Source organism: Schistocerca cancellata, chromosome 1, assembly GCF_023864275.1.
Source record: "Schistocerca cancellata isolate TAMUIC-IGC-003103 chromosome 1, iqSchCanc2.1, whole genome shotgun sequence".
Classification (NCBI taxonomy): Eukaryota; Metazoa; Arthropoda; class Insecta; order Orthoptera; family Acrididae; genus Schistocerca; species Schistocerca cancellata.
The window spans coordinates 1,063,141,514-1,063,153,566 of record NC_064626.1 but is presented as its reverse complement, the minus strand read 5'-3'; the positions used below and the strand labels follow the sequence as shown (position 1 = coordinate 1,063,153,566).

At 42.8% G+C, this 12,053-nt stretch overlaps 1 protein-coding gene across 1 annotated transcript in view; it reads right to left on the bottom strand.

Annotated features, from left to right (window-relative positions):
- Positions 1–12,053, bottom strand: part of LOC126090607 (somatostatin receptor type 2-like) — a 556,431-nt gene that overhangs the window by 149,127 nt on the left and 395,251 nt on the right. The gene's annotated exons all lie outside the window — the stretch shown is intronic.

Sequence of the window (12,053 nt, the reverse complement as noted above, 5' to 3'; positions counted from 1 at the left end):
CATGGAGAAGATAGAGAGAGACAGGAACTGTAGATGACATGCCTCTCTCAGGCCGCTTAAGGACTACTACTGCAGTGGATGACCGCTACTACGGATTATAGCTCGGAGGAAACCTGACAGAAACGCTACCATGTTGAATAATACATTTCATGCAGCCACAGGACGTCGTTTTACGACTCAAACTGTGCTCATTAGGATGTATGATGCGCAACTTCATTCCCGACGTCCATGGTGAGGTCCATCTTTGCAATCACGATACCATGCAGCGTGGTACAGATGGGCCCGACAACATGCCGAATGGACCGCTCAGGATTGGCATCACGTTCTCTTCACCGATGAGTGTCGCATATGCCATCAACCAGACAATCGTCGGAGACGTGTTTGGAGGCAACCCGGTGAGGGTGAATGCCTGACACACTGTCCAGAGAGTGCAACAAGGTGAAGGTTCCCTGAAGTTTTGGGGTGGCATTATGTGGGGCCGACGTACGCCGCTGGTGGTCACGGAAGGCGCCGTAACGACTGTACGATACGTGAATGCCATCCTCCGACCGATAGTGCAACCATATCGTCAGCATATTGGAGAGGCATTTGTCTTCATGGACGACAATTCGCGCACCCATCGTGCACATCTTGTGAATGTCTTCCTTCAGGATAACGACATTGCTCGACTAGAGTGGCCAGCATGTTCTCCAGACATGAACCCTATCGAACATGCGTGGTATGGATTGAAAAGGACTGTTTATGGACGACGTGACCCACCAACCACTCTGAGGGATCTACGCCGAATCGCCGTTGAGGAGTGGGACAATCTGGACCTACAGTGCCTTAATGAACTTGTGGATAGTATGCCACGACGAATACAGGCACGAATCAATGCAAGAGGACGCGCTACTGGGTATCAGAGATGCCCGTGTGTCCAGCAGTCTGGACCACCACCCCTGAAGGTCTCGCTGTATGGAGGTACAACATGCAATGTGTGGTTTTCATGAGCAATAAAAAGGGCGGAAATACTGTTTATGTTGATCTCTATTCCAATTTTCTGCACAGGTTCCGGTACTCTCGGAACCGAGGTGATGCAAAACTTTTTTGATATGTGTACACTCCTGGAAATTGAAATAAGAACACCGTGAATTCATTGTCCCAGGAAGGGGAAACTTTATTGACACATTCCTGGGGTCAGATACATCACATGATCACACTGACAGAACCACAGGCACATAGACACAGGTAACAGAGCATGCACAATGTCGGCACTAGTACAGTGTATATCCACCTTTCGCAGCAATGCAGGCTGCTATTCTCCCATGGAGACGATCGTAGAGATGCTGGATGTAGTCCTGTGGAACGGCTTGCCATGCCATTTCCACCTGGCGCCTCAGTTGGACCAGCGTTCGTGCTGGACGTGCAGACCGCGTGAGACGACGCTTCATCCAGTCCCAAACATGCTCAATGGGGGACAGATCCGGAGATCTTGCTGGCCAGGGTAGTTGACTTACACCTTCTAGAGCACGTTGGGTGGCACGGGATACATGCGGACGTGCATTGTCCTGTTGGAACAGCAAGTTCCCTTGCCGGTCTAGGAATGGTAGAACGATGGGTTCGATGACGGTTTGGATGTACCGTGCACTATTCAGTGTCCCCTCGACGATCACCAGTGGTGTACGGCCAGTGTAGGAGATCGCTCCCCACACCATGATGCCGGGTGTTGGCCCTGTGTGCCTCGGTCGTATGCAGTCCTGACTGTGGCGCTCACCTGCACGGCGCCAAACACGCATACGACCATCATTGGCACCAAGGCAGAAGCGACTCTCATCGCTGAAGACGACACGTCTCCATTCGTCCCTTCATTCACGCCTGTCGCGACACCACTGGAGGCGGCTGCACGATGTTGGGGCGTGAGCGGAAGACGGCCTAACGGTGTGCGGGACCGTAGCCCAGCTTCATGGAGACGGTTGCGAATGGTCCTCGCCGATACCCTAGGAGCAACAGTGTCCCTAATTTGCTGGGAAGTGGCGGTGCGGTCCCCTACGGCACTGCGTAGGATCCTACGGTCTTGGCGTGCATCCGTGCGTCGCTGCGGTCCGGTCCCAGGTCGACGGGCACGTGCACCTTCCGCCGACCACTGGCGACAACATCGATGTACTGTGGAGACCTCACGCCCCACGTGTTGAGCAATTCGGCGGTACGTCCACCCGGCCTCCCGCATGCCCACTATACGCCCTCGCTCAAAGTCCGTCAACTGCACATACGGTTCACGTCCACGCTGTCGCGGCATGCTACCAGTGTTAAAGACTGCGATGGAGCTCCGTATGCCACGGCAAACTGGCTGACACTGACGGCGGCGGTGCACAAATGCTGCGCAGCTAGCGCCATCCGACGGCCAACACCGCGGTTCCTGGTGTGTCCGCTGTGCCGTGCGTGTGATCATTGCTTGTACAGCCCTCTCGCAGTGTCCGGAGCAAGTATGGTGGGTCTGACACACCGGTGTCAATGTGTTCTTTTTTCCATTTCCAGGAGTGTATTTTGGAAAGGTAGGCGAGTTCTGAAGTTCAACTGTGTAATACGTCGTCTGCTGAGGAAAAGAGAAAGGTCTCTGAGTTGCTTGTCCTGGTGTGCAACAGAGCAGACGGGAAGACGTGTACAATGTCTGTAACAACGTTGGTGGTCGCCATATCGAGTCGCTGTTGTAGCCCATCAGTGGATATGCAAACACTTAATGTATAAGTGTTGATTCAAACAAATGTGCTGGAGTGGTAAGTGTTCGTTTCGGAACGTTTTCTTTTTAATTGTTACCTAATAACTGTACTGCATCACGACTAATTAAATTCCTACAGCAGACGTTAAGTTTAACATCTGAACTGATACCGTCGTAGAACGGAAACGGTACGTTTCCGGACATGAATTCCTATTCAAAATAATATGTACACACTCCCTTCTGTAAGTCGTACAAGTTTGTAACGAGAACATCTGAACACCCTGTATAACTGATTATTTTCTGTAGACATTATTAGCAGAAAACTGCGCTGTTGAGATTATAATTGAGACGAAGGAGCTGCCAAAATGTACAGCATTTCATTTCTTATTGTACGCACCATGTTTGTCATGGCGTCATAATAGCTAGTCACCCACAATTTATATGCTGTTTTTATCACAGAACTCTTCTCTTGTAGTTGTAAAAATTTTCAGATCCCTCTAGGAGACTTTCAGCTCTTTATGAGAATTCTGAAAGTCTATAGAGCTACCTAGCAGACAAGAAGAACTAGTTAGTATTTGTGGAGATTTTAATGCAAATGTATTAAAAGATTCTGAGGGAAAAAACGAGGTGGAATAATCATTCTGCTGTTTAAATTTGATTTCAGTGTTTAATGTGTCAACTCGCACGTAGCAAGATAGTAGAACCCTAGTTGATAACATTTATATAGACACTGCCCTGTTAAAACAATTAATATGTACCCAATTGTTAATCCCGTATTAGATCATGCTGAACAATTAATGAAAATAAATAATGTAACACCTTACAGCTGTGAGGCATGTTCAAAAAAGCAGTGAGGCTTATTAGTGAGGAAGCGTTGCAATGTTTTAAGAATAATAGAAAGAGGTTGTATGGAAAGAGGTATGTTGTTGTTGTGGTCTTCAGTCCTGAGACTGGTTTGATGCAGCTCTCCATCCTACTCTATCCTGTGCAAGCTTCTTCATCTCCCAGTATCTACTGCAACCTACATCCTTCTGAATCTGCTTAGTGTATTCATCTCTTGGTCTCCCTCTACGATTTTTACCCTCCACACTGCCCTCCAATGCTAAATTTGTGATCCCTTGATGCCTCAAAACATGTCCTACCAACCGATCCCTTCTTCTAGTCAAGTTGTGCCACAAACTTCTCTTCTCCCCAATCCTATTCAATACCTCTTCATTAGTTACGTGATCTACCCACCTTATCTTCAGCATTCTTCTGTAGCACCACATTTCGAAAGCTTCTATTCTCTTCTTGTCCAAACTAGTTATCGTCCATGTTTCACTTCCATACATGGCTACACTCCATACAAATACTTTCAGAAACGACTTCCTGACACTTAAATCTATACTCGATGTTAACAAATTCCTCTTCTTGAGAAACGCTTTCCTTGCCATTGCCAGTCTACATTTTATATCGTCTCTACTTCGACCATCATCGGTTATTTTACTCCCTAAATAGCAAAACTCCTTTACTACTTTAAGTGTCTCATTTCCTAATCTAATTCCCTCAGCATCACCCGACTTAATTTGACTACATTCCATTATCCTCGTTTTGCTTTTGTTGATGTTCATCTTATATCCTCCTTTCAAGACACTGTCCATTCCGTTCAACTGCTCTTCCAAGTCCTTTGCTGTCTCTGACAGAATTACAATGTCATCGGCGAACCTCAAAGTTTTTACTTCTTCTCCATGAATTTTAATACCTACTCCGAATTTTTCTTTTGTTTCCTTTACTGCTTGCTCAATATACAGATTGAATAACATCGGGGAGAGGCTACAACCCTGTCTTACTCCTTTCCCAACCACTGCTTCCCTTTCATGCCCCTCGACTCTTATAACTGCCATCTGGTTTCTGTACAAACTGTAAATAGCCTTTCGCTCCCTGTATTTTACCCCTGCCACCTTCAGAATTTGAAAGAGAGTATTCCAGTTAACATTGTCAAAAGCTTTCTCTAAGTCTACAAATGCTAGAAACGTAGGTTTGCCTTTTCTTAATCTTTCTTCTAAGATAAGTCGTAAGGTCAGTATTGCCTCACGTATTCCAACATTTCTACGGAATCCAAACTGATCTTCCCCGAGGTCGGCTTCTACCAGTTTTTCCATTCGTCTGTAAAGAATTCGCGTTAGTATTTTGCAGCTGTGACTTATTAAACTGATAGTTCGGTAATTTTCACATCTGTCAACACCTGCTTTCTTTGGGATTGGAATTATTATATTCTTCTTGAAGTCTGAGGGTATTTCGCCTGTCTCATACATCGTGCTCACCAGATGGTAGAGTTTTGTCATGACTGGCTCTCCCGAGGCCATCAGTAGTTCAAATGGAATGTTGTCTACTCCCGGGGCCTTGTTTCGACTCAGGTCTTTCAGTGTTCTGTCAAACTCTTCACGCAGTATCTTATCTCCCATTTCGTCTTCATCTACATCCTCTTCCATTTCCATAATATTGTCCTCAAGTACATCGCCCTTGTATAAACCCTCTATATACTCCTTCCACCTTTCTGCCTTCCCTTCTTTGCTTAGAACTGGGTTGCCATCTGAGCTCTTGATATTCATACATGTGGTTCTCTTCTCTCCAAAGGTCTCTTTAATTTTCCTGTAGGCAGTATCTATCTTACCCCTAGTGAGACAAGCCTCTACATCCTTACATTTGTCCTCTAGCCATCCCTGCTTAGCCATTTTGCACTTCCTGTCGATATCATTTTTGAGACGTCTGTATTCCTTTTTGCCTGCTTCATTTACTGCATTTTTATATTTTCTCCTTTCATCAATTAAATTCAATATTTCTTCTGTTACCCAAGGATTTCTATTAGCCCTCGTCTTTTTACCAACTTGATCCTCTGCTGCCTTCACTACTTCATCCCTCAGAGCTACCCATTCTTCTTCTACTGTATTTCTTTCCCCCATTCCTGTCAATTGTTTCCTTATGCTCTCCCTGAAACTCTCTACAACCTCTGGTTCTTTCAGTTTATCCAGGTCCCATCTCCTTAAATTCCCACCTTTTTGCAGTTTCTTCAGTTTCAATCTGCAGTTCATAACCAATAGATTGTGGTCAGAATCCACATCTGCCCCAGGAAATGTCTTACAATTTAAAACCTGGTTCCTAAATCTCTGTCTTACCATTATATAATCTATCTGATACCTACTAGTATCTCCAGGATTCTTCCAGGTATACAACCTTCTTTTATGATTCTTGAACCAAGTGTTGGCTATGATTAAGTTATGCTCTGTGCAAAATTCTACAAGGCGGCTTCCTCTTTCATTCCTTCCCCCCAATCCATATTCACCTACTATGTTTCCTTCTCTCCCTTTTCCTACTGACGAATTCCAGTCACCCATGACTATTAAATTTTCGTCTCCTTTCACTACCTGAATAATTTCTTTTATCTCGTCATACATTTCATCTATTTCTTCATCATCTGCAGAGGTAGTTGGCATATAAACTTGTACTACTGTAGTAGGCATGGGCTTTGTGTCTATCTTGGCCACAATAATGCGTTCACTATGCTGTTTGTAGTAGCTAACCCGCACTCCTATTTTTTTATTCATTATTAAACCTACTCCTGCATTACCCCTATTTGATTTTGTATTTATAACCCTGTAATCACCTGACCAAAAGTCTTGTTCCTCCTGCCACCGAACTTCACTAATTCCCACTATATCTAATTTTAACCTATCCATTTCCCTTTTTAAATTTTCTAACCTACCTGCCCGATTAAGGGATCTGACATTCCACGCTCCGATCCGTAGAACGCCAGTTTTCTTTCTCCTGATAACGACGTCCTCCTGAGTAGTCCCCGCCCGGAGATCCGAATGGGGGACTATTTTACCTCCGGAATATTTTACCCAAGATGACGCCATCATCATTTAATCATACAGTAGAGCTGCATGTCCTCGGGAAAAATTACGGCCGTAGTTTCCCCTTGCTTTCAGCCGTTCGCAGTACCAGCACAGCAAGGCCGTTTTGGTTAATGTTACAAGGCCAGATCAGTCAATCATCCAGACTGTTGCCCCTGCAACTACTGAAAAGGCTGCTGCCCCTCTTCAGGAACCACATGTTTGTCTGGCCTCTAAACAGATACCCCTCCGTTGTGGTTGCACCTACGGTACGGCCATCTGTATCGCTGAGGCACGCAAGCCTCCCCACCAGCGGCAAGGTCCATGGTTCATGGGGGGGGGGGGGGGGGGGGGGAAAGAGGTATACACAGAAAGAAATGCTAATGTGAAATTCAATATATTCCATCCTAAATTTGTGTCAGTATTTGGACATGTTGCAAAATGGATTCTGGAAAACACGGCAAATCTAAATCCTAGATGTCCAGAAAAATGAAATTATCATAACTTGGTTAATAAGTTTTAAAACTAGATCAAATTAAGAATGTTCTGCTGAAAGTAAAGACAAGGAAATAAATCAGATAAAATACGGAAGCACTGGGCTAGACCCCGATAAAATTTTAGATAATGGAAACTTAAGCTAATTGCAAATGGCTTTTTTATTACAATGAGGATGTAGAGGCAACTATATATTTGTGTAATTAATAATAATTTTTAACATTCAGCTACTTCATTTTTTTTAGTAATAGCCCAAGTAATTCATTTAATAAAGTAGTAATTATGCTATCAGTACACTCAAAATCTTCATAAGCTATTTTTGCTTTAACATCTTCTCAGTCACCTTACATATCTTCAACTCTTATACCACTACCTGGATAGCTAGCAGAAATACTCGTTCTCAACAAAGTCAGATCCTCTTTCTATCACTAAGCAATAATGCATTTCTTTAAATCATGTATCTCTGTGTCCAGGAAACCGACTTTGGAACAGCTTTCTTCAAAATATCAGAGGAATTAAAATCCTTTAAAACTTCAAGTGACAGCTAATGGCCTACCTTATATCACAACAGCCGTCTCTTCCATACACTTGTCTGCAGATTACTCTCATCGAGCCAATTTTCCTTCCCCTTTTATATAGAGTTCTCTATTTTAATTCTCTTCTTTCTTCACAACCATTTTTACTTTCAGAATGAGATTTTCACTCTGCAGCCGAGTGTGCGCTGATATGAAACTTCCTGGCAGATTAAAACTGTGTGCCCGACCGAGACTCGAACTCGGGACCTCTGCCTTTCGCGGGCAAGTGCTCTACCAACTGAGCCACCGAAGCACGACTCACGGCCGGTCCTCACAGCTTTACTTCTGCCAGTATCTCGTCTCCTACCTTCCAAACTTTACAGAAGCTCTCCTGCGAACCTTGCAGAACCAGCACTCCTGAAAGAAAGGATATAGCGGAGACATGGCTTAGCCACAGCCTGGGGGATGTTCCCAGAATGAGATTTTCACTCTGCAGCGGAGTGTGCGCTGATATGAAACTTCCTGGCAGATTAAAACTGTATGCCCGACCGAGACTCGAACTCGGGACCTTTGCCTTTCGCGGGCAAGTGCTCTACCAAAGTTTGGAAGGTAGGAGATGAGATACTGGCAGAAGTAAAGCTGTGAGTACCGGGCGTGAGTTGTGCTTCGGTAGCTCAGTTGGTAGAGCACTTGCCCGCGAAAGGCAAAGGTCCCGAGTTCGAGTCTCGGTCGGGCACACAGTTTTAATCTGCCAGGAAGTTTCATTTTTACTTTCATTTAAACCTTCTTCTCTTTCATTATCCCTTCTGCTTCTGGTAATACTAATAACTGATTGAAATGTACTAAACTAATCAACATCGTTCTCAATGCCCTCTATTATTATTATTGTCAGGTATTATTATTATTATTATTATTATTATTATTATTATTAATGCAAATTATTTTCATAGTGGTCGTTACGTGATTCTTTTTGTATGTGTTGTTCCTGGTCAGGTGTAAGGCCCTAATCCGGTCAGGCGAAATAAGCAATAAATAAAATAAATTATCAGGTGTGGACAAATGAGTTGAATAGTTTCATCTATCTATAATTACCCGCTGTTCTACGAAATTTTAGGATTTTAAATGGAAGATGAATTAGCACCTGTAACTAAAAACTACTACCAGTGACTATGACGTAACTGTAACAACAATGATAACCGAAGTACTAAGGGCAACTAAACAAGTAGAAAGATTTAGCCTACAGTATACGTTCAGCAAACCAAGTATCTCAGTGAGGAACTTGAATTATTTAGGTCTGAATTGGGGCATGTAGAAGAACTATAGCTCAAGTAATAGCCAAATTGAACCAGTTTACAAAGGAAATTGCTTACAACTTGAATTATTTAGGTCTGAACTGGAGCACGTAGAAGAACTATAGCTCAAGTAATAGGCAAATTCAACCAGTTTACAAAGGAAACTGCTTACAAAGCACTCGTGCAATCCACCCTCGGCTACTGGTCAAGTGTGAGGGAGCCGTAGAAAATAGCAGTAACAGGGGATATTGTACGAATTCTAAGAATGACAGCACGAATTGTCACAGGCTTGTTTCACGCATGGCAGAATCTCAGAGATACGCTGAATAAACTGACTAGCAAACTCTTAAAGACAGATGCGAACTATATCGTGAATACCTACATAGTATGGTAAGTTTCAAGAGCCATCTTCAAGAGCTGAATCTGGGAATATACTAAAAACACCTACGCATAGTTCCTGTAACGACGGGAAGACAATACTACACTAATTACTACACTCACAGAGACGTTTGAGCAATCATAGACTTTCCAGCCTTTGATAGCAGAAATTGTGGTCAAACTATCGTCCATCATTCCCACGCTCCACACATAAACGGAACGGAAAAATGTCCCTAATAACTATTGGAAAGGGAAGTTCCCTGTGCCATGCACTTCAAATTGGTTTGAAGAGTGTGGATGTAGCTGCAGTAACGGGAATAATCCAAGTCACTGGCAAATTCGAACATTTTATTACTGCTTACACCCGTTGCCACTGCCATAACCATTCCATCCACAGAGACGGACAACTGTTTGAAAAACAATGTTTCGTTTCTACTGTGGATACTGTGATTCTTTGTCGTCTAACGTTTCGTTTCCGTCTCCTAAACAGAACCATGCTTCTTTACTCTTATTTCTGCCTCTTATACTGAACTACTTTTGATGGAACTCTGCCGATATGAATAGAAAATGTCGCAATCTTGCGTATTCTATAGTAACTTTCTAGTCTGTATGTAGCAGTGATAAAAGTAGACCGTTTGAACTATAACCGTCCAACTACGGCCGTATCACTCAAGGGTACTTGCAGTTGTTAGTTTGTGTGTGCGGAAAGAAGATCCCCGCCGGACGTTTGTTGGGTCTATCTGAGCGCTAGACAAACAAATACGTGTCCAACTGTCTGAGTGTAGCCATGGCTATTGGTTTACGCAGTGCGAAAGCCCTTCGATTCTGTTACGCCGCGAAAAGCACGCTGCGTTCAGACACAGAAAAACAAGGAGAAATTTTGTGGTAAGCTGTACACTGTCCGAAAACTCGACAGCGACTTCGAATGAAGGGGACCATAGAAAATCCATGTAACTATACAGCTAGCCTTGAATGAATTCGTTACACGATAAATCAGCTTAATGAAAGTAAATTAGTCCATTTCGGGACTAGCAGCAGTATTACAAATGTGGAAGAAGATCCTCCATTTTAAACTACGACCACGTTCGAAAATATGTCAATTTCCAAGTGGCAGGTATATGTACGAATATTCGCACTGGCTCCTCCGCGCAATTGTTCGAACAGTGTCATAGTTTAAAATACACTTTAGAATCTAGCAGTGATTGTCTTTAATCCTATGTTATCTACTTCGAGATTTATTACAAGAAAAGCTATGCACATAAATATCGGTAGGAAAACAACAACACTAACAAATAATCATGCTTAATTGAAACACATTGTTCAGTGCGAGTGCTGAGGAGCGAACAATAAAGCTCATATGCTCTTGCGTTTTGTCTGCATAAAAATAGAAAGTGAGGTAATTATTGAGAAAGAGGCTGTTCCCTTGGCTTTGAAACAACGCACTCGGCTGCCAATGCCAAACCGTTTTGAATATGAAAATCATTATACGAGTTGTTAATGACTGTCCAACTTTTGTAACAAAAATCTCATAAACCTAACATACGCGTCTGTCAAGGAATTAAACACATCTCTTCTATCATAAGCAATTTGCTATTAAGAACGACGCACAGATGAGAACGTATTATTGTATTACTGTGAAACAGCAGAGCTTCTAATGTGATCTGCTTCCTATTACCGTAAGCCATCAGCATTTTCCATGTGGAATTATAGGCTTCCATTACGCTGGTAAGTGCAAAGATGATACTGCTATGTAAAAGCATTTTACAAATATATCAAGGCAAACTGGTTAAATTCTAATTAATCTATGCGCTACATTTACCCAGATCTGTGTATGCAACTGTCACAGTAACAACACTAACCTATTTACTGCATGCTGTATCCACGAACAATAATAGAGAAAAGTATCGTCATTAGTTTACTGCATTCTGTAGGGCGCTCGTAATAGCAAGGAACTTTATGTAGAAGAGATATTTTTCACAGGAGCGAGCTTCAACAAGCACTCATAGCTCTTAAGGTATGCATTTTAGGGTCCCTGTTTACTGGAAATTTTTGTCGCGTTTTGCTCCAAAGTACTTCCTCACAAATTTCGGAATACTTTTTCTTTAATACCCTGTATATCGAAGACGCAACGACGGAAATAAAACGAAGTTTTAGGAGTGGGATCTAAGTACAGAGTGAAAGGATGTCGATGATAACATTTGCTGATGACACTATTATCCTCAACGGAAGTTTGGATAAATTAAAGGACCTGTTGAATGGAATAAGCGCAGTCTGTAGATTGAGAGCAAACCGAAAAATGATGAAAGTGATGTCATTGGCGATGAACTTAACATTAAACGAATGGAACGAATTCTGAGACCTTGTGAGCAAAATAACAAATGAGAGACAAAGCGAGGAGGCTATAAAAAGCAGACTACCAGAGACAAAGAGAGCATTTCTGGCAAAGTCTACCGGTAGCTTAATTTAAGAAATTTCTGAGAACATACATTTGGAGCACAGCATTGTATTGTAATGAAACATACACGGTGGGAGAAGAGAATCGAATCATTTGAGATGTGGTGCTACAGAAGAGGGTTGAAGAAAAGGTAGACCGGTACGATAATTATAATGGATTATCTCGAAGAAAACTATTTCTTGACTAATAGTCAGCAAGGATTCAGGAAAAATAGTTCTTGTGAAACACAACTAGCTTCTATTCTAACGAAGTAATGAGTGCTATCGACAGGGGTTGTCAAATTCATCCCGTATTTTTAGATTTCTAGAAGGCTTTCGACACCGTTTCTCACAAGCGTCTTCTAATCAAATT